We start from the raw sequence: 24,731 nt of genomic DNA, 5'->3' as shown, positions 1-24,731 counted from the left end.
AGGGAGAAGGCTGAGGTACTAAGCCAGTTCTTTTCTTCAATATACACAAGAGAGGAACCAATGGGAGATACTTTCAAACAAACTATCCCTAGAGGACATTATTAAAAAACTGGTTAATTTTAAGGTAAATAAAACGCTAGGCTGAGATAGAATACACCCAAAGGTTTTAGCAATGTTATAGCCAAACCTCTACTCTTAATTTTTCAAGACTCATTATCCTCATGCATAATACCCCATGGCTGGCGTAAAGCTGATGTGGTGCCACTTTTTAGAAAGGGAAGCAGGGATGATCCAGTAAGCTATAGACCAGTTAGCCTGATATCAATAGTGGGGGAGATACTTGAAGAGATCATAAGAGATTTTATTGATGAGTATATTCTTGTAAACAAGATTATGAGTTCAAATAAGCATGTTTTTATGAGAAATAGATGATGTCAAACTAATATAATTAGATTCTACAAGTAAGTAAGTAAAAATATAGATAAATCAGTTGATGTGATATACTTGGATTTTGCAAAGGCATTTGATACAGAGCCACAGGAATGATTAATGTACAAAATTATTGGACTAGGAATAACTGAAAATGTTAGCTCATGGATAAATACCTGGATAAAAGATAGTTTGTCTATATGTGTGTACTTATTTATTTATGTTTTATGTGTTTATATGTATATATATGTCTGTAAATAAATATATACACATATAAATACATAAATACATGGAACACACATATATACATACTGTGTATATATAAATATATATATATATATATATATATATATATATATATAAATATATATATAAATATATATACACATACATATATATCCATCTTTAGACATGTATATGTATGTATCTATATGCTTTTCTTTGTTTTCTAACACCTGAGACATAATTTCTTTGAGCCATTAGAACATTTGAACTAAATGGTGTTATTATGAGTGTAAGTATACTTTGCAATGTATTTTTGATGTGTTTTGTTACACTTTTTTGTTTTGTGAAACAATTAACCAGAGTAATGATGGCATGATAATAATTCTAGCGTAAATTGCGATTGTGCTTAAAGGGACACTACACCCAATTTTTTTATTTCATTATTCAGATAGAGCATGCAATGTTAAACAACTTTCCAATTTACTCGTATTATCAAATTGTATTCGCTCTCTTGCTATCTTTATTTGAAAAAGCAGGAATGTAAGCCTAGGAGCCGGACCATTTTTGGTTCACAACCCTGGGTAGTGCTTAATAATTTTCCGCATGTTAATGTATGCACATTCTTTGTTTTCAATGCAGATGTGATTACAATAAGCTATTTTTGTTGCTTATGAGTGGAGAGCAAACGTTTGCTTGCATGCAGTATTGGGTTTTCAAGTTAAATTATGCTCATATTACAAGTTAAAAGTAAACGTGATCACTTGAGTGCAATTGAAGCTAACGCTCGTCGGGTTAGCATGTCCTAAGAGCTGGTATTAAACTGTTTCGCAAAACAAAAAAGTGTCACAAAACACATGAAAAATACATAACACAATACAGTAACACTCATTATAACACCATCTAATAAAAAGTATTTAAAAGAATATTGCACATAAAAGTTATAAGGGCTCAAAGATATGAGATCGCAGGGCTTTAACATATACACGTCTAAAGATAATACACACACAGTCTTACCACTGCACTCCATCTTTATTATTATTATAATTATTATTATTATCAGGTATTTATAAAGTGCCAGCAGATTACGCAGCGCTATACAAGTAATAATAAAACATTACAAGGATGCATTAAATACACAAACAAACAAGTACAGTATTGAGGTACATTACAGTTGTAGGTGCAATAATTGAGTTATACAAAACGAGAGGAGTGCCCTGCCCTTGAGCACAATCAGTAGTAGTTCACTTTAAATACAAAGTGGCCTACAGGTAGAGAAGGAGAGGGAATGGACACAGAAGGAAAGGAGGCAGGATAAACTGAGAGTGAGTAGGGATGTAAGCAAACAATAAGAAAGCGTGTGTGGTGAGTGGGCAAATGAGGATTGGAAAAGAGTAACAGAATGTGGTTAAGTGTCAGTACAGAGATTGTGATAATGAAGCAGTGTTTCTATCCTGGATTATTAGTGACAGCTGCACCTAATTGCTGTTAGGAGGTGTGTATATATTAAGGTTAACACCAGGGAGGGTGGTGGAGGGAGGATTGGGGGGCTAGTGCTTGCAGAGCAGGGTAAGTTGTGTAGTTAGAGGTGCAGCTGTAAGAAACAGAATGCTAAGGTGAAAAATCCTGGTTATAAAGTAAGGGGGGAGTTGTAGTTTGAGACAGGGTAGAAGGGGAGACAAGAGATTGGAATGTTACAATATTAAAAGTTAAAAGCAATTCCATATTAGCCCAACAGATATAAGAAATAGGTGCACTCAGTGTCTTGATTGTAGATATCTTTCAGATGAATTACCTTTTCAAATGGTTTGCAGAGCAGGGTATGTTGTGTAGTTAGAGTAGTTGTGTAGTTGTGTAGTCTTCCAAATTGCCTGCTGGTGCAGAGATCCAAATTGACATAAAAGCTTCAACCACCTCGCAACACAGCTTTTTGTAACTCACTTTTCTTTATTTCTCACAATCCCATCCCAACGTTTCGGTTCAGGCACTGGACCTTTGTCAAGGGTAACACAGAAATTCACAGCATGATTCCAAAAACAGAATGAAGTACTCACACTGCATTCCTGCATTTAAACAAAACGCCAAGCTGCTAACTTGCGGCAATTATTTTTTCCTAAACTCCATTTCTTTGTCAGAATAATCATCTACTTTTTTACACTATGCCTAACTAGATGAACAGTATTGATTCTAACCCTCAAAGCATACTCAATCACTTATAATTAATCTCGATGCATTGCCATGGTAACACACCATAACATCCCTATAGAAGGTCCCAGCGGGGGGCGTGTCTAACCACGGCCATGAGAAGTCACTTTCCTAATCAGCTCCTGCAGTGATATGAAGAACCCGCTAAATATTTGTTGATCCCAGCAGAAATTTACACTATTGGGACTGTTTTTGAATGTCTTACTATAGACAGAGCAGGCATATATGAAAATTTTGCCGATTGGGACTTCCTAGACCTGTGGGTGATAGAAGATATACTAGTGTGTGGCCTACAACATTCATCAGCATCCCCCCCCCCTGTGAACGGGGGTAATTTAGTTCAACATGGCTATTCCTGAGAGAGGGAGCCTAAGTAATGCCCTGTATACCCTCCTGAATGATTTTGAGCAACAGATGTGCTATATATTTGACAAACTATCTCTCCGCATACAAAGAAGGGCTTGGGAAGACCCTTCTACAGAAGCAGCAGACCCAATGCCTCCCACAGCATCCGGCACCTGAACACAGTTGTATACAGTGGAGCAAACTGCGCAATTGTTGGAGGTCCCAATCGTGGGCCGTGAGCACATACCTCGGTTGAGAGAGGTACCAGAGAGGACCGAGCTTGTAGCTGAGTGCGCTGAGTTGGGACTGGAGCTGACCGGATCGAGCGTAGCCGTGTCACATGGGGATCACCCGGAGCGGAGTACTGCTGCATCGCAAATAACTGTGCGCTCGATGGCTGGTCCACACCCGGTTTGCAGTGACTGGCCGGGAGTCTTTTGGAGAGATGCGGCAGATCTTCTGAAGCGGGACTTGAGGCCTTGCGATCAATTGGTTGAAAGGCCTAGTACTACCCTCGACGGAGATGAAGTGCGATGCGTTCACGAGGCTGCACGACTTAAAAGCACCAGTAAGCATCAATTACCTTAGCTTGGCACACTTGAATCTGTTTTTGACCCCTCTGGAGGAGTATCACTAAGCAGAAGCGGGACATCTCCTCCATTCTGAGGTCCTACTCCTTGATAGGGGGTTAGTTTTGCACTGGTGGTCCATCTGCAGTTCTTTTTTATTCAGTAGATGTGGGATGAACATATCATCATAAGGTGAGCTGCTAACTTTTTCCCTATTCAGTTCCAGTTTCCTAGTTGCTCTGATGGCAATATCACTTATGTTATTTCCTCACAGCTATAATTGGGTTTCTTGATTTTCAACCATGAGACTCTAACCTATTAAGTAATCTAGTGACCTATTACTAATGTATACTTAGATTTGTACCATTGTTTGTATTTCCTGCCTGATGCCACCTCTTAGGATCCACAATATAACTAGTATAGTATGTTAGTGCCTGAGTGCTTAACTCAAAATGTCATTGTATATATGTGCTTACATGTTTGTGTTATATGTTTTACATGACTCAGCTCTATTGGGTGCATTACTGCTGTACTCGGAGTAGAGGAAGTTCCAACCTTCAGTGATTATTAATTAATTTATTCTTAAGAGGTGTTATGCTTTTCACGGAGCTCTTAGACCATTGACTCATATAAGCACTTTGTAAGATATCCTTGGTTGCACTACCTTTATACCAAGTTAGTGCCTACAAAGTAGGCTATATGCTTTATACAGACTTTATACACGGCTAAGGTGAGGTACTTATGCATTCACCTATATATGGCTGATTTTTTGCTGGCTATGATTGTAATGTGCTCCCACATAAAGCAGAGAGTCACGCCCAACTGGCTCCATAGGTTCATATATTATATAGACCCAGCTCAAGCAATATAGCTAATACAGGCCCTCAATTCTAGAAATTAAGTAACTATAAAGTGCCAACTGGAATAGCCCATACCAGGACCTACTGGTATCAAACTTTAGGCAGGGTTATGTAGTCCCTGCCCAGTCCAAAGTGCCTTGAATTTGCTCTTTGGGCCCTACCAATATAATCATTTAAATTCTGTGTCATTATTCACATATTAGCAGCTAACAGTGCTGTCTCTAGATAATTCTTATACGAAATTTGACATGAATGATATAATATGTGTGTGCTATTGCCCTGAGTTTGTATTTATGCACTGGCATCCAATTGCTGTATGGGAGAAAAAAAAGGGGTTTACACTGGACTATGGATCAGTATGACAGTGTTAGCCAACTGACTGATTCACACTTCTCACAGTAGTGAATCAAGTAAAGACTAGAAAAAACACGGGTAGTCAGTGGCGCCTGGGGCTTGCTGTCAGTAAAAGTGGTGTGATATAGTTAAAGAAAAAATAGTAGAATGATATAATAAAAAATGATATACTAAAAAATGATATCATAGGAAAATGATATAATAAAAAATAGAGACAAGGGGGGCGGGGCCAACAACCAAGCTGAGTGGATGTGTTTGGGAGAGCTCCTGCAGGAATTTATTCAATACGACAGCAAATTGTGGCTAATCCTTGGCAATTTGCCCCAAATCTAATTCAGAGCAAGCAGGACTACCTCTCCATTATTTGGGGAATTTATTACTTTATTTACATACCAGATTTTCCCTCTGACTGTCAACTAGAAAAATCACAGGTCTCTGCGGCCTACTACAGTTATGACGACAAATATGGAGGAATTTTTTTCAGCTATACATGAGGCTCTAAGGGAGCTAGATTTACGAATATCAGCTGGTTTTGAGGACATATCAATTAGCTTAAGGGCCATTATGGATCAACAGGAGATCCAGATTCATGACGGACCATGTGACACGAGTATCCCGACACGCAAAAAACAACCTTTTATGCGAGGGGAATGTTTTACTGGTGCATCTAGTGTCCCCGCGAGACTCACTTTGCTCTACAATGACCTTGCACTAGAAGATGAGACCGGCTTTATGGGGCAGAAAGTTCTACATTCGATGGCACTGAGGGAACTCTTTATTGGCATATCCCCTATGATTTGTAACCGGAAGGAACTATTACCGCTAATCTACAGCTTCGCAACTGACGGCACAGCTCAGCCAACGGTGAGAATACATCCCATGGAGCCCTTCAGTCTTTATGAGGCCCTGAGGAGCTACAACTGTTCCATCTATTTTGAAATACTTACCCTGGGATGTAGCAAACTAGCTGGTCACCTGCCCTTACATAAGGGTAAATTAGGGCTGCATTTCTCTGTGTCAGCGATGTGTACTCGAGACATGTTATCATCCAGTCTTCAGCAGATAAATACCATTCTCTGCATCTGCCTGTTGAGAGGACCTTTTGATCCGGGTGGCTACTCTTAAAGCTTGCTTGTCAGATCGGCACAACGCAGCTGGGGGATTTTGATGCAGTCAGGCTGTTTAATACATCGCAGTTATCTCTGATATGGCAATATGGTATTCTGTGTAAAGTTGATCACAAGCTGCTTGCACTTAGATCCAGAGAATGACTATTTACATGGGCTGATAGAACTTCCATATGATATTTTTCAGTTCCTACTTACATACCTACAGGGAATTGGGTAACGTCCCAGTGTCCTATCCATCTCCCCACATCGCACTGATAATCTGCTGGCTCGATACTTCGATGTGAATTGGGGACACTTATTATACACTCACACTAAAGTATAAGATTCAGAAAGGGTGTGGTGCAGTGTGTATACATCTGTCTATAACATACTATGTTTTTCCAACATTAGGTAGACTGAGATAATTGTATATTTAAGACACAGACCATATATCACAAATTGCTTGGATTCACAAGACCTGTTATTCACCCATTCCCTGGGATGTCAAGCTAGTACATAGGTGCATCTTTCTCCCTCCTATGCTTTGAATGTTTGCATTTAGTAATGTTATCACTATGTTTTGTTTGACTGTTTTTATTATCATGGCCCCCTATTTAGTTCAGTGCTAAGAGACTCTTGGGCACTGTCCTAATTGCTACAGCATGGCACTTGGCTTTGTTCCTCTGGATACTCCACACTTTGTTCTTTTTACGCTCCAAACTGTTAGTACAACTGACACGACATATTGTAAATCATGCTTGCATTATGGATAGTAACCATACTTTATATGCTGGTTTAGATATCTTTGCTATTAATGTTCTAAAAGCTAATTCATTAGGTTTATTGTAAATAATATATAGATAGCCTGATGAGAAACATATTATTTTGCATGCCTCTTTTAGATGGTGAGTTGGTTTGCTTTTGGGTGAAAAATGTATCACTTTGACATTACCAAACAACACTCTTAATTTCAGTGACATGTTGTCTATCTACTGCAGTATCTCTATACAAGTATTATTAGATGGTGCTGGGCTGTGTCAACTGGGAAAGCACGGTCCAGCATATTAGTTTTTATTCTTTACTTATATAAATATGTAGGCTTTAACTGCAAGGCGCTGGACATATGTTGTGTTATAGGTTATAAGATAAATTAACTAAATTGGGTCAAAGTGTGTGGGTAGTAACTGACTGTCTTTATGGTGCCGAAGATATTTACCTCACCGCTATTTATATACATTGGCCGTGATCTTCCCTTAGTATCAGTAGGTTATTCTACAAGCCATAACATTGTATATTGCATATTGTTTATACTACATTATATTTATTATTGTTTTATATATTGAGGTCGCAGATGGCCCATATGTTGTGTTACCTGACTTTAACTAGTAATTGATCTATGCCATATATTTGTTGTGAGTAACTGGACTAATATTGTCCTTTTGTGTCTATCTTTCAATGCTCTGTATTTTGCTGTAGTTTAAAGCCACACTCTATATGTGACAAAGGTCTAAAATCTACGTCTGATACATAACACCCATATACCTACATAGATGTATTGACATTATACCCAGTTCAGCTTAAGGCTAGATGTCGTATTTAGTCACACCTCAATGATTTTTGCATAGTTTTTGGAAAGATACACCACTTCTACTAGTCTCCCATATTTCAGCCATTTCGCTTAAGCTATGCTCTACATTAAGGCCTATTTGATAGTAGAGATGCTAGAAGGAATTGATACAAATCTGCATTCTTATTATATTTGACTTAAGCGGTCTAAACTGTTGAAGATCTTGATCCATTTACAAATTTGACATACTAGCTAGCTCCGCCCTCCAGTCCCCCAGACCCCCCTACTCTATTTTGAGCGTCTCTCGCCCGCTGTATACCCTCCCCATAAAACTATAGAGCTAACTCCTCCCTGGACCTAAGCCTATTTAAATAGATTCCCTAAGTCACTTTTATATAGCAAGGGAGGACCGTTATTGTTTATATTACATCTTTGATACTCTATTTTAAAACCGAAGTCTCCTTAAAGATAGCCCAAACTTTATAATAACACTTGAGATATATGAGTACAATTTGCCTTCTCTATATTGTTTTTTCTGCTATACCTTTTAATTATACTGTGTACACATTTATATGTAAATGTTTTGGGGCATACCGTATATGTTGTATATGCTTATGACTTCAATAAAGAAATGTTTAAAAAAAAAAAAAAAAATAGAGACAAAATAAATATAATGAAAGTTCAAAACACAAATTGCCAAATGTATCAGGGGTTAAAAATATTTGCCGTTGGGATGCGAAAGCTTGTAGACTAAAAAATGCTTGGTGAACATGAAATCAATATAAATATCTCCCTGTTCTGCAAAATATAAACTATTTAAGTAAAGACAAATAGTCAAAGGTTTTGTGACATTACATAAGTGAATATTTAATAAAGTAAAATAAAATGAATTAATCCTCAATACACCGGTGTATATAAATGCTTAAATGCAATATTGTAAATGATACATAAAAACAACTATCGATAGGTTTGTAAAAAAGTTAAACTTCAATGATCAGCATATAAAAAGTTAAACTTGTAGAGTTGGCACATAAAAAGCAACAATGTAGACTTAGGGAAATTGTGTATCCTCACAATTTGAAATATAGGCAAATGTTCCTTATGGCAAAGGTATCAGAAAACAATGTGCACAATATTCTCCAAATATGTAAACAGTCATGAAAAGTCTGACCTGACTTTGGCTTTGCCGTATACGTGTGTCAGATGTAAGTTTCTGTTTATTTGTATATCCCAATTTGTTTGGTGATTTGTTTGGCAGTCAAATCAAATGGTTCAATATGCAACAAGAAAAAAAGGTAGTTGTAGATCCACTTACGGCTTTCAGCGTGTCCGCTTTACTCGCTCGTGTCTTGTTTGCAGAGGTAGGTGTGTCAGGTCCAGCCAATAAGGACCATGAGAGTGCGCTCACTTATTCAAAAAACACAAGGACTTGGGTGTTGAAGAGGATTTCTCCTACCGGCTCAGTATGTGCTATTATTGCACGTTGAAAGAGTCGGTCCTGGGAGAGACTTGGTGGTTTCCTTGCAGCAGGAGCAATCTGTGTGGACGTCTAGGTGTTTCAGCTGTGAAGCCTTTATCAAGATGTCCTATTGGTGTTGCTCCTCCATTTTATAGACCAGTTTAACCCTTGCCATACTTGGATCTCAATTGCCTATTATGTTTGCCTTACTTGTGGAGTTTATACATTTGGGCTTTATTTAAATGTGATTAAATCACTTACTGATGATTGTTTGCTACAATTCATAAATTAATAAAATAAAATAATAAAAAACAACAATCTGTCACTCCTCTAATATATATAACAATAGCTATGTAAATGGGCTGGGATCAGAAGTACCTATTATGATGATGATTTTTATCGGGTACTGGGATTCACATATAGAGAGACTCATAAAACACATAAATAAACGATTCACCTAAAAGCCAATAAATATTTGAAAACGCTTTAGAGTAGACTAATGTTATGTGTGATATTATTGGAATACGAACTAAAATGTATTGATCAACGTTCACCAATGACAATGTATAAAACATAATTAGTTGATATTTAGATAAATTATAAAAATGTCCAAGTATATAATTTAATAAAACATTTTATACATTTTTTTTTATAAAAAAATTAATAATACACAATTGATATAAAACTGGATAATTAAAAATCTTAAAACTCTTTGTCAAAGATTTTAAAATATATCTAAAGGATATTTTGGACAGATCTATATATACAACACCCTTAAAAATATATCTGAAGATATGTTTATGTTTCGCAATATAAAAAACATGTAGAAAAATTGTGAAACAACAAAGGTCATAAATTTAATGAAAAAAGCTGGATATTAAATATATATAAGAAAATGACGTTATATATATAAAAAAATTCCATAATTGATGGACTTATGTGAGTATAAAAAGGTAGAGATATGAAAATTAGTGAATAAAGGACTAAATTTTTTGTGTTTGAGGAACAGTATTTAAAGGAAATAGGGCTAATCAGAGTCTATATTTAAAATTGAGTGTTTATTTGAGAATAAAATTTAGATCTAGTTCACTATTTAGGCCTTTAGGGGCTAGAGTATCAAAACATTTTTTTTTTTTTTAAATATTTTTATTGAGGAATTGCACTTTACAAAAATGAAATCTTCAAAAGAATATACATTTAACATATCATGCAATTTGATAAAAAAAAAATGGTTGTATATCTTCAATAGTAAACCTGATTTCAATCCCAAATACAAAAATTATGGGTCACTCATGGATCCTTAGGGATATTGTGACATAAGGATATAGGGATATTTTAATGAATAGGAGCCATAACTAAGCCAACTAGTACTATACAGGATATACACTCTACAATTAATATTAAATAGAAGGATACGTATTCCATACTGTGTTAAGAAGATTATAATAAATAGATCCTTAAGCCTTTTATTCCCAAAGACCATGCCCAGTCAGTGTTAGTGCTACCTGATTTTACACTGGAAAATATTGTGTATGAAGATAGATTCTACCGTATTCATGTGTATTCCCCTCTAACCGTGTTTTAAAAGTTATTCTGGACCCACTTCCTCGTGCTAAAAGTAAGGAGATTCATAATTGTAACTTTTCTGTGACTTTGGCCGCTGGTCACTAGGAAGGGATTGGGAGTAGGTCTTGCTGATAAATAGGGGTAATACCACCATATCCCACTGTACCTCGTTATTATATTAAATGCACCCCGGGGGCCCCCCACACACCCCCAGGAAAAGCACACATATTCATAGTGGTAGCCATGGGATTACCTTAATGTCTCCGCCACGTGTGGCATCAGAGATATGATAATAACAGGTTGAAATTTCCTACAATATTGTGATGTAAGTAAGTGGAATCCAGCAACACTGTGTGATAGCTAATCTTGCAGTATGATTTTAGGCTTTTAGGTATGCTCCTACGATCTAGTTAAACCAATTATTCAAAACTATAAAAGAAAGAGTAACCGGTCTGCTTTGAGAGTAATGCGATAATGGTGTACATTTAGATTTTTTAAAGCAGATTTTCCCGAACAAAAGCGGATAAACATATTAAGCTAAAAGGAATTTTCTAATAACTAATCATCCATCTTGTGAGTTTTGCCAACCTTCGTAACTACAAACAACAGAGGCAACACAGCCTAGAGTCCTCTCCCCGATGCTAGAACTTGCATATAGAAAGGAGAGTATCACAAAAGTTAAACACCATCCCGCAGGCGGTTGTTGCATCGCAGCAAAGACTGAATAAGTCCGGAGTCAGTTTTTTCATTTGTCTCTTTAGGAGATGTCATACGATACTGGTTACCGTACAAAGTATGAAGGGTATCAGGATGATAGTCCATCAGTCCGCCATTGCTTAGCAGGTCTGTAGATGCTGATGTAAGTTTTGTATATGTCAGAAGGTATCCATTCCGCTGAGGTTTGCTTATTTTGCAATCTTGGATTTTGACTGTTTGTAGAATGCTCTGAGAGACACTTTCTTTCACTTTTGCTGTTAGCGCTTTGCTCGTCAGCAGCAATGGCGCCTTTTTCTTTTGAGAGCCATTCTTCACAGTTAAAGTGAATGATACGTGCGCTGGTTCTCTCCTCTGGTGTATTTGGTCGATAGGGTTTACCTCTACCATCCTGCCAGGTGTCAAGTCACAGCGGCTCAGCAGAAAGTCCGCTGGAGCACGATCAATGAGGTTTTGAAATAACAGCTCAAGTTTAGACCAACGGGCACTGGTGGTGTCTGCCGAGTCGATTACTGCAGCCGGGACCATGATGGTTATTGTGCGTTTTTAAGGCTCCATTTGTCAGCCTTCTCTAATGATCTCGAATAATCCTCTTAGTCTATAGAACAACTGTACTGATGAAACTGATGAAACTAGAAGGTTAATGTGGCCAAGTTAGGCAAAAACCCTCGTGTGAACGAGGGGGGTGGTGCCGCACAAGGCCCCAATTGTCTGTTTCCTACCTCCGGCTTCAAGAATACAGCTAAAGTCCAATAAATTGTATGTCCCAAGTTAGCCTGCTAACCAAGTGTCAGTGTGAGATGTTTTGCTTTAGGGAATTTCCCTTATTCGGCGGGATACAAGGAACTCAGCCGGAGCTCAGAAAAGTGTGACCACTCCAGATCGCAGATCAGACACCCCCCCGGTCTCAACTTTTTTTATACCCCAAAATTTAAAATCCTCTAATCTCCCCTGATGTTTTTCTGAAAAATGTCTGTATAAATTCGTATCTTGTCTGCCATGTTCTATTCCTAAAAATGTGCTCCCTTATACATATAGTGATAATGAATTGAGACTATTACTTAGAGGAAGCCTACAGATTACTTGAAGATCCCATAACTTACAAAAAATTACCAAATGATCCAGGGGATATATATTTCACCCAATTACAAATATTACTTAAAAAAGCTCATTCTACAGGTTTACTGAACGATGCAAAACTACACATTTCAGAACACCAATTTTTTATTTCATTCCTAAAATCCATAAAAATTTACAAAACTCACCAGGCTGTCCAATCATCTCAGGTATCGACTCCATAACTTCCAATTTATCTCATTACATAGATCATTTTCTTCAAAAATATGTAAAAAATCTTCCATCTTATTTAGCTGACTCAACACAATTTTTACAAACTCTTGATACTGTTAAATGGTCGCAGGATTGCATATTAGTAACATGTGATGCCAGCCAACACTTGCTAGGACTTTCTGCTATAGAATACTACTTAAATCTTGATCCTGATATATCTCCTACCCAATCCAGATTTATATTGGACTGTATTGAATTCATTCTCAACAAAAATTATTTTAGATTCAATGAAAAATTCTTTCTGCAGATCAAAGGAACAGCCATGGGCACAAGATTCGCACCCAGTTATGCTAATTTATTTATGGGCTACTTCGAAAAAGATGTATTTGATGATGGCCCCTAGGGTGCGAATCTTGTGCTCTATAGGCGCTATATAGATGATCTGTTCATAATATGGAAAGGAGATCTTGAATTACTCAACCTTTTTATTGAAGACCTTAATACGAACAACTTGGGTTTATCATTTACACATGAATCAAGCAAAAATAAAATCAGTTATCTAGATATTGAGATAGAGATTGTTAATAACGAGATAAAAACTAGAACCTATTTTAAGAAAGTAGATGCCAACAATTATGTGGATTACCAAAGTTGTCACCATAAAACATGGAAGAATAACATTCCTAAAGGCCAACTTCTTAGAATTAAGAAAAACTGCTCGGATAATTCTGATTACGAACTACAGTAACAAATTTTAGTCAATAGATTTATAGAAAAAGGATATAATGGGGAAAAAAAATGGACAACTTGGAGATACTATTAAAAAAGTTGATAGAAAAACACTTTTAAAAAAGACTACGAAAAAAGTAGAGACACAAAATATTATTGAACAAACATCTGAAATTCCGATTATAACCACCTATTCAACACAACACAAATCTTTTGAGAAAATAGTCAGAAAACACTGGCCCCTATTATTAAAATATCCAATTACAGGAAACACATTAAATAGAGATCCCAAATTTATTTACAAAAAGGCTAAGAATTTTAAAAGTATACTAGCTCCCAGTGAATTAAAAAATAAAAAATCTACTTTTAATCATAATATAAAAGATTTGGAAGGGAACAACATTGAGGGCTTCTTTCCTTGTTTACGATGCAAATCTTGTAAATATAGTTCAAAACTTAAAAGCATCAAGTCAGATAAAACTGGTAAAGTCCTGAAAATTAATGGAATCCATATATGTTCAGACACTAACATTATTTATTTAGTACAATGTAGTTGTAATTTTAAATACTTTGGCCAAACGAGTTGGAAACTTAGAGATTGTATAAGGGAGCACATTTTAGGAATAGAACATGGCAGACAAGATACAAATTTATACAGACATTTTTCAGAAAAACATCAGGGGAGATTAGAGGATTTTAAATTTTGGGGTATAAAAAAACGTTGAGACCGATGGAAGGAGAGGCAATATGGAAGAAAAACTATTGAGAAAGGAGGCAGAATTGATTTTCAATTTTGATACTCTAGCCCCTAAAGGCCTAAATAGTGAACTAGATCTAAATTTTATTCTCAAATAAACACTCAATTTTAAACATAGACTCATTTACAAACCTCTCTTTGTATTGATTAGCCCTATTTCCTTTAATTTAATTTAATTTTCATATCTCTACCTTTTTATACTCACATAAGTCCCTCAATTATGGAATTTTTTATACATATAACGTCATTTTTCTTATATATATTTAATATCCAGCTTTTTTCATTAAATTTATGACCTTTGTTGTTTCACAATTTTTTCTACATGTTTTTTATATTGCCAAACATAAACATATCTTCAGATATATTTTTAAGGTTGTTGTATATATAGATCTGTCCAAAATATCCTTTAGATATATTTTAAAATCTTTGACAAAGAGTTTTAAGATTTTTAATTATCCAGTTTTATATCAATTGTGTATTATTAATTTTTTTATAAATTTTTTTTATAATTTTTTTTATTAAATTATATACTTGGACATTTTTATAATTTTATCTAAATATCAGCTAATTATGTTTTTTACATTGTCATTATGTACTCTTGGTGAACGTTGATCAATACATTTTAGTTCGTATTCCAATAATATCACACATAACATTAGTCTAAAGCTTTTTCAAATATTTATTGGCTTTTAGGTGAATCATTTATTTATGTGTTTTATGAGTCTCTCTATATGTGAATCCCAGTACCCGATAAAAATCATCATCATAATAGGTACTTCTGATCCCAGCCCATTTACATAGCTATTGTTATATATATTAGAGGAGTGACAGATTGTTAGTAATTTCACACTATATGTATGTTTTTTATTATTTTATTAATTTATGAATTGTAACAAACAATCATCAGCAAGTGATTTAATCACATTTAAATAAAGCCCAAATGTATAAACTCCACAAGTAAGGCAAACATAATAGGCAATTGAGATCCAAGTATGGCAAGGGTTAAACTGGTCTATAAAATGGAGGAGCAACACCAATAGGACATCTTGATAAAGGCTTCACAGCTGAAACACGTAGATGTCCACACAGATTGCTCCTGCTGCAAGGAAACCACCAAGTCTCTCCCAGGACCGACTCTTTCAACGTGCCATAATAGCACATACTGAGCCGGTAGGAGAAATCCTCTTCAACACCCAAGTCCTTGTGTGTTTTGAATAAGTGCATGCACTCTCATGGTCCTTATTGGCTGGAACTGACACACCTACCTCTGCAAAGAAGACACGAGCGAGTAAAGCGGACACGCTGAAAGCCGTAAGTGGATCTACAACTACCTTTTTTTCTTGTTGCATATTGAACCGTTTGATTTGACTGCCAAACAAATCGCCAAACAAATTGGGATATACAAACTAACAGAAACTTACATCTGACACACGTATACGGCAAAGCCAAAGTCAGGTCAGACTTTTCATGACTGTTTACATATTTGAAGAATATTGTGCACATTGCTTTCTGATACCTTTGCCATAAGGAACATTTGCCTATATTTCAAATTGTGAGGATACACAATTTCCCTAAGTCTACATTGTTGCTTTTTATGTGCCAACTCTACAAGTTTAACTTTTTATATGCTGATCATTGAAGTTTAACTTTTTTACAAACCTATCGATGGTTGTTTTTATGTATCATTTACATTATTGCATGTAATCATTTATATACACCGGTGTATTTAGGATTAATTCATTTTATTTTTATTAATTAAATATTCACTTATGTAATGTCACAAAACCTTTGACTATTTGTCTTTACTTAAATAGTTTATATTTTGCAGAACAGGGAGATACTACTTCGAACTCTTATATTGATTTCATGTTCACCAAGCATTTTTTTGTCTACAAGCTTTTGCATCCCAACGGCAAATATTTTTAACCCCTGATACATTTGGCAATTTGCGTTTTGAACTTTCCTTATATTTATTTTGTCTCTATTTTTTATTATATCATTTTTTTATTATATCATTTTTTATTATATCATTTTTTAGTATATCATTCTACTATTTTTTCTTTAAATATATCACACCACTTTTACTGACAGGAAGCCCCAGGCGCCACTGACTACCCATGTTTTTTCAATCCAATTGCTGTATGTTAAAATATCAACTAGTATTTGTGTCAAGGAACCATTCTGTGTCTTCCACGGGACTTTAGAAAATGGGTCCCACTTGTGGACCGGGAAGGCAATGTAGACACAACGGTACCTGCATGTAACCAAATATAAAAAGAGTTACCGAGGACTATTGCTTGAGGATCGATACCTTATTAGCTCTTCTGAGTTTAATCCTCACTATAGTAAAATGTGTTAATGTCAATATTGTTCTCTGAAATGATGATTTAGACGAATATGCTACTGTTTACCCTGTAAATTTATTGTTACCTCAATAAAAATACTTAAAAAGAAAAAAAAAAAGAAGGCCCCAGCATCCCTTCCGGTGAGTAAAAATCACTAACACACACTCATTCAAAATACTATGTACATTACAGAATAGAGGAGTGTACTTCACACCTAAAGCAGGTAAAGCCAAACACATTAAACACCTGAATCTGCCTCAGTGTAATATTCTAACTATTAACACTATATGAATTATCAGTCAGGCGGTCAAGGATAACTACAGGTCACCCCCAGGTTCTGGATTCCCTATCTTTCAGATAGAAAGCAGGACAGTGATGACTGCTTATTCAAGCCATTAGAATGCAATTTTAAAAGCTTTTAGATTCATTGTACCTCCCTCTGCAAGAGTAATTTCTTCATATCCCCTCCTCTAGGTGGTCTCAAAATGCTATAAATGTGCATACACCTTAGATCCGCCACTGTGTGTCTTTATTTTAAAAAGTGTAGCACAACAGGATGCTCACTTTGCATCTGATGAAGTAGGGAGGAGCCCTACAAAACATATCAGGCCACGCCCATGTCAGTGTACACCTGTGTGTATTCAGTGTTAGAAGCATGCTCTCTTGCTGGCATCTAAGCTTCACACAGTTTTTTAGCCTTACTGCTACACAGTATCCACGGACCACAGTGAGGACTGAGAGAGGTAAAGGGAGGATAATGGGTGATAAGCCCTGATACGGAGACAGATCAGTATCTGAGTAGGACCCCAGCCACACTGAACTATAAAATCCATCTTCCGTGGAGTGAGACTGTTGTTAATGTAAGAGCAATACACACATTCCTACATATATATCTGTATATATATCTTTACCTATATTTAATCTAGTGTATTTAAAGGTATAAATATATATTGTAATAAAATACCATCTGATATGTAGAAATCTATGAATAAATAGAACATATTCTGCTATGTGAAGAACATTGGAATGTGAAATATTCATATTTTCGGGTTAGCACACATGAGACTATGGGATCGGGTTTGCGCGTGAGTGTTTTTTTCCCCCCACTTTTTTCTCTATTGACTTCTATGTGGAATACGTGAATGTGCACAAAATATTCTAACTTCTGCTTTTTGCGCTCGTCGGGTTAGCATTTGAACAAAAGTAGTATACTTTCAATTTGTAATATGAGCACAACCTGATAAGCGCAAAAAGCTTACATCTAGCGCAATTAAAACTCAAGCAGGAGCATTTATTAGTGCTCTATTTGTAATCTGGCCCTATATCTATAATTCTCAGGGTATGATCTTGGACATAACAATTACTTATGATAAGAAGAAGCAAATCAGTGGGAAGAAAGCTTTGTGTAAAGAAAAAGAAGACATGCATCTCATCTAGGGTTGAATCATGCATCTGGACTTGAAATTTTCCATTGACATAAACATATACAATATGAAATCAAAGATTGACTCCAACACTTTTTTCTTATGCACATTATTTATTATGTTTTATTTTTATCCTATCACTGTTATTTTCACATAGATAAACACTAATCTATTTGATAGAGCACATGGTATTACTGATCTGTTTTCATACATACATAGTACAAATACCAGTACTGTCCAAATAACAATAACAATATGCAAAATGTTTCAGTGATGCTAGCTTTGATGATAATATGCTTATTAAATAACATGAAGAGCAGCTATTATGAAAGGGTATCAATAAGGAACACAGCATGATCATTGCCAACCATGTAATATATATTTAATCTACCAATATAGAGAAATACAAATTCAGACATCCATTCAAAGGTTTATGTCATAAGGAACCATTCTCCAAGGTTCAGGAAGGCCAGGCTATTGAATGGATTGGATTGGCCATGCCATCACTGGGAGGCGTGTCAATTCCAACCTTGGATCATAAATAGACTCCGATTTGGCCTCGTCACGTCTTTTGAAAAATCCAAATTGCCGGTGAAACATGTTAGGGGAAAAGGGAGTAAAATGAGTACTCTGCAGCGTTTTTTATTTAGTCAATGCTAGAAATAATCTTTAATTCTTAATTTTGATATATTTGGAGTAATGATCTGAGAATAAGGGGGCTAATATGTAGGCTAACCATATTTCCTTTAGACAAAAAAGGGTCATTGAGATGTCAAAAATGGGATGGGGTTAATATTCTTTATTCATAGGAAAAAAGTACGATTTTAACAAAAGTTAACTTTTATGACATGAATATAAACTATTGAGCCATCCTTAGCTGAGTTGCCCAAAATAATTGTTACATGGTGGAAGAACTGAGAAATGTGGAAATAGTTACTTGATAATGATAACCGTTACTTATAAAATCGGTAGAACCAGCATTGCAGCAGCCTAATAAGTAAACTGCAAAATAAAAAATAAATAAACTACTATCATAGTTTAGTTCTAAACAACATGAAAAATTACTTTTTTTTATTTTGCAGTTTACATAAGAATCAATTTTAAGCAGTAAGTAAAGAGTGTGAAAGGTTGAAATAGTAAGCAATTTAGTAAGCATAATTAATGACAATTAAATTGATTGACAGGCACAGATACTGGTCATACCTTGGCCGTGCACAATTCTTGCAGAACTTAGACAGTTGATCTACTTGATCACTATGTTTGTATGTTCACACTGTGACACAAGAAGATGGCAAAAATTATCTCTCAGGTGATGGTCAGCTGCTAATTCGGATGATGGCAGAGGCAGATGATCATCACATCAGATGATGACAGATCTAGTCCAACTCTGTCCTTACTAGGCACTAGCTAGTAATTCTAACTTCCCTCTCGTGACCAGTCTCTCTCCTCAGCTCAGTCTGACAGCTCACAACTGAGTACTGACCTGCTGTCACTTGCTTTCAATGATTACGATGATTTTAGTAAGTGGTGTGTGTGCTAAAAAATTACACTTGCGCTAGCCGCACGGTCTGATAACCCTCAAAATGGGACAAAATTAATATTATTAAAGAAACGATGGGATGGGGGAAGAAACCTAAAATAATGGTACTGTCCCTTTCAAAACGGGACGTATGGTCAGCCTACTAATATGTTATAAGGGAATATGATGTTTGGTATACCTTATATAGAATATTTTAGTGCTTCCAGTTTGCATATACCAGCATTTTTAATTTAGTCAATACTAGAAATAATCTTTAATTCTTAATTTTGATATATTTGGAGTAAGGATATGAGAATAAGGAATGTTGGCAGCATGAGGCAGCCAACAGAATGTTGGCTGCATGCACAGCCAAAAGGATTCTTTCACCACCCTGCCATTTTCGGAATCCACCGGGATGCAGCGAAGGCAAACGGAGCATTACAAATAAAAAATGCCCGCAATACGTATGAAAAAAACACCTAAATGCCCGTAATAAGTATTTAAAAAAAAAAAACCTAACCGCCTGTATGAAGTATTAAGAAAAAAATAAACCCATAAAAGGGCTTTTTGTAGGGCATTGCCCTAAGTTAAACAGCTCTTTTACATTAAAAATAAACAAAGTACCCCCTAACAGTAAAACCCCGCACCCACCAAACCCCCCAAATTAAAAAAAAAACTAACACTAATAAACCTAATCTACCCATTGCCATGTAAAGGGGATTTGTATGGGCATTGCCCTTAAAAGGGCATTCAGCTCTTGTTCACTGCCGTTAAAAGAGCATTCAGCTCTTTTGAGATTTGACCTAAAAAAACCTAATCTAAAAAAACAAAAACCACATAAATTTAAATAAAAAAAATTAAAACTAAAGCCCCAAATAGGTACTCACTGTTTCAGAAGACTGGCAGAGAAGGTCTTCTTCCAGATGGGTGCATCATTTTCATCCACAGCGAAAGCGACGCTGAGCGGAGGTTCGGAGGGATCCTCCCAGAAGTGGCGATCCTCGGCAGCGGTGGCACTCCTCTGCGGCGTCCATGGCGCTCCTTGGCAGCGGCGGTTCTCAGCGAAGGTGTGGAGGTTCCTCTTCATGTGATTGTTTGCCGCACGCTGAAGAAAGAATTCAAGGTAACCCAAATTAATTGGGATACCTTGAATTCATATTGGCTGAAATTTTCAAAATCAGCCAATAGGATCAAAGCTACTGAAATCTTATTGGATGATTTGAACAGCCAATAGGATTTCAGTAGTTCTCATTCTATTGGCTGTTTTAAAAAAATTCAGCAGCCAATAGAATGAAAGCTACTAAAATCTTATTGGCTGATTTGAACAGCCAACAGGATTTTAGTAGCTCTCATTCTATTGGCTGTTTTGAAAAAAGTCAGCCAAATAGGAATGCAAGGTACCCCAAATTGATTGCGGTACCTTGCATTCAATATTCAGTATACCACGGACATCGGATGAAGAGGATCCTCCATGTCGCCGAGGACCGTCGCCGCCGAGGACCGTCGCCGCAGAGGACCACCGCTGAGGATCTCCACATCTGGGAAGACCACTCCGGACCTCTGCTCTGTGCCACCTTCGCTGTGGATGAAGATGATGGACCCGCCTGAAAGAAGACCTTCTCCACCGGACTTCTGAAACAGTGAGTACCTATTTGGGGCTTTAGTGTTAGTTTCTTTTTACATTTTTGTTTTTTTAGATTAGGGTTTGTTTCAGGCAAATCTCAAAAGACCTGAATGCCCTTTTAAGGGCAGTGAAAAAGAGCTGAATGCCCTTTTAAGGGCAATGCCCATAGAAATGCCCTTTTCAGGGCAATGGGTACATTAGGTTTATTAGTGTTAGTTTTTGTTTTTTTTGGGGGTTTTTTTTTACTGTTAGGGGGGCTTTGTTTATTTTTAATTTTAAAGAGCTGTTAAACATAGGCAATGTCCTACAAAAAGCCCTTTTTAGGGCTATTGGTAGTTTAGTATTAGATTGGGGGGGTATTTCTCGGGGGGTTATTTTATAGGGGTATTAGTTTAGGTTTCATTTTATTGTTTTTGATAGCTTTGTTTATTTTTTCTGTATTTCTATTTTTTATTTTTTGTAGCTTGTTTTTACAGCACATAGACTACCCTCTGGGCAGGCTTATCAACTAGTTATTAAATAATGTCAATTTAATACTTGAGCAACATAATCATTTGTTGAGAAATCTCAAGCAATATATAGTTCCATATTATTTAATTCCTGATTCCAACAAATATATGTTAAAGCCAGAAAAAATAAGAGATGCTATAGATATACAATTGCATTGCTAAATATTAATGGTTATTTTTATTATCATCTGTACACAGAAAACTCTGGATACTGATATATAATATGGTGTAAACCAGATAAAGGTAATTTATGGAGTATTACAAGGCAACAATAATAAGCTCATAAGCAAAACAAATATATAGATATACTCTTCACCATTATAGGGGGGTAGTTATCAAGCCGTCAACCTCAAATACGCTGGAATTCCGCAGCGTATTTGTGGCGAGGCTGATTCGCCTTAGTTATCAAAGGCTCGAGACCGGCAAAAGTAGAATTTTGTGACGTAAGCATCGATCCGCCGGACTCAGTCCAACACAGATCGATTCTTACGTCACTCCAGATGTTCCGCAAACAAGTGCGGCACATTCTCACTACTTTTGCTAGCTATCATAAAACTAGCAGGTACGCTCGGCACTTTTACGGCCCAGCGTACCTGGTTTTCAATCCGCCACCCCTGGAGGCGGCGGATCCCATAGGAATCAATGGGAGTCTGACCATAGCGAAAGTACAAGTTCGCTGCTGACAGACATCCCATTGATTTCTATGGGAGCTGTCTGCACCTAACACCCTAACATGTACCCCGAGTCTAAACACCACTAATCTGACCCCCCCCTATACCGCCGCAACTAAATAAAGTTATTACCCCCTAAACCGCCGCTCCCGGAGCCCACAGCAAGCTACTCTATACATATTAACCCCTAAACCACCGCTCCCGGAGCCCACCGCAACTATAATAAATGTATTAACCCCTAAACCGCCACTCCCTGAACCCGCCGCAACCTATATTAAACCTATTAACCCCTATCCTGCCCCCCCTACACCGTCGCCACCTATATTAAACTTATTAACCCCTAATCTGCCCCCCCTACACCGTCGCCACCTATAATAAATCTATTAACCCCTAATCTGCCCCCCCTACACCGTCGCCACCTATAATAAATTTATTAACCCCTATCCTGCCCCCCACTACGCCGCCGCCACTGTAATAAAATGATTAACCCCTAAACCTAAGTCTAACCCTAACCCTAACGCCCCCCTAACTTAAATATTAATTAAATAAATCTAAATAAATTAACTCTTATTAACTAAATGAATCCTATTTAAAACTAAATACTTACCTTTAAAATAAACCCTAATATAGCTACAATATAAATAATAATTATATTCTAGCTATCTTAGGATTTATATTTATTTTACAGGTAACTTTCAATTTATTTTAACCATGTACAATAACTATTAAATAGTTATTAACTATTTAATAGCTTACCTAGCTAAAATAAAGAGAAATGTACCTGTGAAATAAATCCTAACCTAAGTTACAATTACACCTAACACTACACTATACTTTAATAAATTATTCCTATTTAAAAATAAATACTTACCTGTAAAATAAACCCTAAGATAGCTACAATGTAATTAATAATTATATTGTAGCTATCTTAGGATTTATATTTATTTTACAGGTAACTTTGTATTTATTTTAGCTAGTTAGAATAGTTATTAAATAGTTATTAACTATTTAATAACTACCTAGCTAAAAGAAATACAAAATTACCTGTAAAATAAATCCTAACCTAAGTTACAATTAAACCTAATACTACACTATCATTAAATTAACTAAATAAACTACCTACAAATAACTACAATTAAATACAATTACATAAACTAACTAAAGTACAAAAAATAAAAAAAGCTAAGTTACAAAAAATAAAAAATTAAGTTACAAACATGTTAAAAATATTACAACAATTTTAAGCTACTTACACCTAATCTAAGCCCCCTAATAAAATAACAAACCCCCCCCAAAATAAAAAAAATCCCTACCCTATTCTAAATTAAATAAATTTCAAAGCTCTTTTACCTTACCAGCCCTTAAAAGGGCCATTTGTGGGGGCATGCCCCAAAAAGTTCAGCTCTTTTGCCTGTAAAAGAAAAATACAACCCCCCCCAACATTAAAACCCACCACCCACATACCCCTAATCTAACCCAAACCCCCCTTACAAAAACCTAACACTAATCCCCTGAAGATCATCCTACCTTGAGTCGTCTTCACTCAGCCGAGCCACCGATGGAACTGAAGAGGACATCCGGAGCGGAAGAAGTTAATCCTCCAAGCGGCGCTGAAGAAATCTTCCATCCGATGAAGTCATCATCCAGGCGGCGCTGAAGAGGTCTTCTATCCGGGCGAAGTCATCTTCCAAGCCGGGTCTTGAATCTTCCTTCCGCCGACGCGGAACCACCTTCTTCACCGACGGACTACGACGAATGACGGCTCCTTTAAGGGACGTCATCCAAGATGGCGTCCCCTCAATTCCGATTGGCTGATAGGATTCTATCAGCCAATCGGAATTAAGGTAGGAAAATCTGATTGGCTGATGGAATCAGCCAATCAGATTCAAGTTCAATCCGATTGGCTGATCCAATCAGCCAATCAGATTGAGCTCGCATTCTATTGGCTGATCGGAACAGCCAATAGAATGCGAGCTCAATCTGATTGGCTGATTCCATCAGCCAATCAGATTTTTCCAACCTTAATTCCGATTGGCTGATAGAATCCTATCAGCCAATCGGAATTGAGGGGACGCCATCTTGGATGACGTCCCTTAAAGGAGCCGTCATTGGTCGTAGTCCGTCGGTGAAGAAGGTGGTTCCGCGTCGGCGGAAGGAAGATTCAAGACCCGGCTTGGAAGATGACTTCGCCCGGATAGAAGACCTCTTCAGCGCCGCCTGGATGATGACTTCATCGGATGGAAGATTTCTTCAGCGCCGCTTGGAGGATTAACTTCTTCCGCTCCGGATGTCCTCTTCAGTTCCATCGGTGGCTCGGCTGAGTGAAGACGACTCAAGGTAGGATGATCTTCAGGGGATTAGTGTTAGGTTTTTTTAAGGGGGGTTTGGGTTAGATTAGGGGTATGTGGGTGGTGGGTTTTAATGTTGGGGGGGGGTTGTATTTTTCTTTTACAGGCAAAAGAGC

This window comes from Bombina bombina, chromosome 5 (genome assembly GCF_027579735.1).
Source record: "Bombina bombina isolate aBomBom1 chromosome 5, aBomBom1.pri, whole genome shotgun sequence".
In the NCBI taxonomy this organism is placed as follows: domain Eukaryota; kingdom Metazoa; phylum Chordata; class Amphibia; order Anura; family Bombinatoridae; genus Bombina; species Bombina bombina.
The sequence above is the reverse complement of the archived record's forward strand: the minus strand, read 5'-3'. Positions refer to the sequence as shown.